This window comes from Limulus polyphemus, unplaced genomic scaffold (genome assembly GCF_000517525.1).
Source record: "Limulus polyphemus unplaced genomic scaffold, Limulus_polyphemus-2.1.2 Scaffold32, whole genome shotgun sequence".
Classification (NCBI taxonomy): domain Eukaryota; kingdom Metazoa; phylum Arthropoda; class Merostomata; order Xiphosura; family Limulidae; genus Limulus; species Limulus polyphemus.
The window spans coordinates 104,224-108,939 of record NW_013665642.1 but is presented as its reverse complement, the minus strand read 5'-3'; positions in this window follow the sequence as shown (position 1 = coordinate 108,939).

Here is a 4,716-nt window from a genome sequence, read left to right as displayed (position 1 = left end):
TTGAATATTATTTATTATTTTACCCGTACCTAGTTTAAAAGTGATATATTAAAGGGAAGGCAGATATTCAACATCACTCACAGCAAACTCTTGGGTTACTTTTTACCAACGAAAAGTGAGGGTGGTCACACATTATAACGCCCCACGGCTGAATGGCATATTTAGTGACGAGATTCTAAACCATCTCCCGCAGATTGCGAGTCGAGCACCCTAACAACTACAGAATCGAAGAACACATAAAATTATATAATAATTTAACGATAAAACTTTTGTTTTTTAATTAGAAAAGACTCTAAAAGTTTTAAGATTTCACATGAATAATAACATTTAAACTAGATACTCGTAGATTGTTTGTTTGTTTGAAGTTAAGCACAAAGCTACACAATGATCTATCTGTGCTCTGCCCACCACGGGTATCAAAACCCGGTTTTTAGTGTTGTATGTCTGCAGACATACTGCTGTGCCACTGGGGGGCATACTCGTAGATAAACCTTGGTTTGATAATCTACCAATGGTGTTTTTTATGCAAATTAAAACATGGAAGCAAACTTCGTTGCCTGGAAACATTTTATTATCTTTTCTCGCAAAATGATCTCAATAGCTCATTCAGATAGCATTTCTAGGAAACCCTTTCAATATCATGCAATATGCTATTATATGCACCTTAGATTTATGTTAACCAAATTTTCTGCAAAGTACTTGTAAAACAGAATGATCAAGTTTTTATGCTGGGAATTACAATTACCATAAAAGTATACCGAGTTTACGTCGTTATGTATATGAAGTAATCTTCTCAAGGTTTCTGCTTAATTACACTACTTTAAATTAAACATTTACATTGTTCTTAAAGGTTAAGACGTATTGTTTTAATTATATTTAAGTAGATAATTATTGTATTCAAAGCGGCCAAATCGCCCTATAGTTGTGTTTTATATCAATTTGTTTATATTTAACTTACAGTATTAATATTACAGATAATGGAACACGCGAGTCACTATATTTCAAAACTGTAACTTGTAAAATGAGAAGGTTTAAATATATTTAATACGTTTCATACTTTACTTTTTAATGTAAATGTTCATAGATTACCTCATTCTTCGGATTTGTTTCAATTTAGTATTTCATAATTCTTTACCTAGTGGCCAAATATTCAGTCACTTAAACAAATTGGCCATGTAGTGGCGCTTCAGTTTTCGAAGATGACGAGCCGAGTTCGAATCCGTGCAGACCTGGCATAGCTTGATGGTTAGAGCACAGAACACTCAACTCACAATCTTGAGGTTGCGAGATCAAATTCCGTCTCCGAACATGCACGTCCTTTCAGCTATGGGGGCGTTATTATGTGACGTTCAATCCCTCTATTCGTTGGTAAAGAATAGCCCCCGAATTGGCGGATTAGCGGTAGGTGGTATTGAATAGTTGCCCTCCCTTTAGTTTATCACCTTATAACTAGGGACGGCTAGGCAGATAGCTCTCTAGTAGCTGTGTGTGAAACTAAACAAACAAACAAAATGGAAACCGTGAGATACCAAAAAAATATTCCCTGCACTTTAAGCTGTGGGTGCGTTATAAGAGTGACATTCAGTGTTCTAGCGTGGGTGGCAGAGTGCCGCTGACTGCTGCTTTGCCTCTAGTCAGTAATCGCAAATTAGGAACAACGGTAGATAGCCTTAGTAGCGTTGTCATAAATACTTCACAAACGTCAAATTCTAGTTTATTCTAGAAGGTATCCCGGCTAAAATTCGTTAGGTTTGTAACAGTTTTATATAATAGTCACTGTTTCTCAGTAGACGCTTTCGATTTTAAATGTTAGAGTATCAAGGACAGTTTTTAAGATGCAGACTGTGTATTGTTGTGAATTATATTTGACTTTTAAACTATACCTTATGCATTCATTTTACAACTATTGGAAAATATTGTAGTTTAAATATTTTAATTTATATAATATAGTTCAAATTTTCCTTAAGCTGTTAGATTGGTTTTACGACCATGAATCGAATGCTGAGCCATACATCGGTAAATTTGTTTGTCTGTTTTGGATATTCGCGTAATGCTACGCAAGGGCTACTTGCAAACGGCTGTCCCTAATTTTAAGCTGCTAGACTACTGTGGAGGTAGCTAGCCAACAGAACTCACCGCAAACTCTGGGGTTACTCTTATCTGATCGAATAGTGGCATTTGACGGTCACTCTTATAACAAAACCATAGTCCAAAGTGCGAAGCGGAGTTCTGCTGGAACGAGTTACGAACCGTGAACCTTCAGATTCACAATTCAGGCACGTTTTGCACTAAGCCACGCCCACCCACATACGTGAGTGATGTAATCTTTAAGTGTAGCCAGTTTAATCAATTAATAAACTTTCTTTCTACTTTTTTTTATATAATTGTGGTGCCTGGCATGGCCTGGTAGTTAGGGAACTCACAATCTGTGGGCTGCGGGTTCAAACCCCCGTCACCGGACATTATCGCTATTCAATTGTGGGGCGTTATAAAGTTACGGTCAATCGCACTATTCGTTAGTAAAAGAGTAGCCCAATAGTTTATGGTGGGTGGTATTGATTAGCTGCAATATACATAATAACTGTGAGTTACTTTAATTTTCCAACGTAGATATAATTCAAATACCTAAATATGTGAGTAAAAATTGAGTAGTGCTTTTTTGTTGCTGTTGTTTAGTCAAACACAATTTAGGTATTTGGATTTTATTTTAATCCATGCTCTATCGTGCAGGCCCGGCAGTTAGGGCGCTCTACTCACAATCTGCGGGTCGCGAGTTCGAATCCCCATCACCCCAAACATGCTCGCCCTCTCAGCCGTGGGGGCGTTATAATGTGACGGTCAATCCCACTATTCGTTAGTAAAAGAGTAGCCCAAGAGTTGGCGGTGGGTGGTGATTACTAGCTGCCTTTCCTCTAGTCTTACACTGCTAAATTCGGGACGGCTAGCCCAGATAGCCCTGGTGCAGCTCTGCGCTAAATTCATAACAAACAAACAAACCAATCTATCGTGTAAAAGTGGATTTAGCTTAGAATTGTATCTTACCAAAGCATGCCACAGCGTGGGAGAGAAAGTCTCGTACACTGCTAGAGGTAAAGACCGAATACTACACCGCGAAAAGCGTAAAAATATATCATTCTGACAAGCATCTTTAAATAAACGTCATAGTCCTTATATGTGGACTACTTGGTGGATAAACTGATTCACCAAACTTATTCAGACTTTTTCTTTAGACTTATCTAAAAGTTCAATTCTTAATAGTCATTTATAAGAATTGTATCTGAAATATTTTATTTAATCGTGTCATTTGAGCCAGATAGTCAATTTAAGGCTCGAACTTTTTATTTTGATGCCATGAATATTTTTTGGAACTAACAAAATTATTCTTTATATGCTGTTGTAATTGCGTATATTATTTATATAATATGTTCTGTGAATTATATTCAGTTTCATATTCTAATTTATATAATATATATAATAAATATAAATATAATTTAAGTACGTAGTTTATTTCGGTATTTTATTATTACTATAATTGTATAGCCGATTTATTTTTTCTATTTACTAGCCGTTCTTTAATATGCATTCTAGTTATATATGTTACTTTTATGCTATGCACATGTCTGTATGTATTATTTTGGCAAAGTGTTCGACTCACAATCTGTGGGTCGTGGGTCCGAATCCAGAGGCGTTGTTAGGTGATTAAAAGGTTCAGGGCTCGAGTCCATAAGTGCAGGAATTTTCAGTGTTTTAGTATAATATCGATCATGGTTTTCTATTATTATTTTTCAAGACACCAAATGAAGATTCGGGGCACTGTAACATATAGTCGGGGCATAGCGCCTAGCGACGCCCCTGCTGCGCTCTATTTTGTAACATTACATTTTAATTCTGGCATTGTTGGGTACCTTTTCTAATACATATATATTATGGCGTCAAGAAATTAATGTCGCGTTTTGGAACACTTTCATTAACCATCCCCCAAAAAACGTACATCACGTATAATAATTAAACGAACCGCCTAAACGTCAAGTTAGTGTAGCCTATATATGTAAAGTTTAGTATACTCTAATCCCTTATAGTTACGGCACACAACGAGACACACACATTCGGCAGGTAATGCTGTTTGAATACAAGAAGGAAAATAACGCCTCTGTAGCCACAAAGAATATCAACGAAGTTTATGGAAATGTTCTGAACGTTCGTAAGTGTCAACGGTGGTTCAGCAAATTGTGTTCAGGTGACTTTAGCCTTAAAAACTGTGATGGCAAAGGCAGACATGTTGGAATTGATATTGATGCTCTGAAGACGCTTGTTGAGTCTAACCCAAGGCAACGCACTCGTGAAATAGTCCTGAAATTGCATGTCTCTCATGAAACTATACGTAAATATCTAAGGAATATAAGAAAACTCCATAAAGAAGGTGTTTAGATGCCTTACACGCTCTCCGATGATCATCGTTTCCAACGTGTGAACGTTGCTTCGTCTCTTCTGGCACGTAATGCGCGTGAACCATTTTTGGACAGAATTGTCACCGGTGATGAAAAATGGATTCTCCATGCGAATATTAAATGCCAAAAACAATAGCTCAATCCTAGACAAAAACTACTTCCGACCCCAAAACCTGGACTCCACCCGCAGAAAGTGATGCTTTGCATGTGGTGGGACATAAAAGGAATAATTCATTTCGAACTCCTCAGTCCACAGTGAACTGTCAAT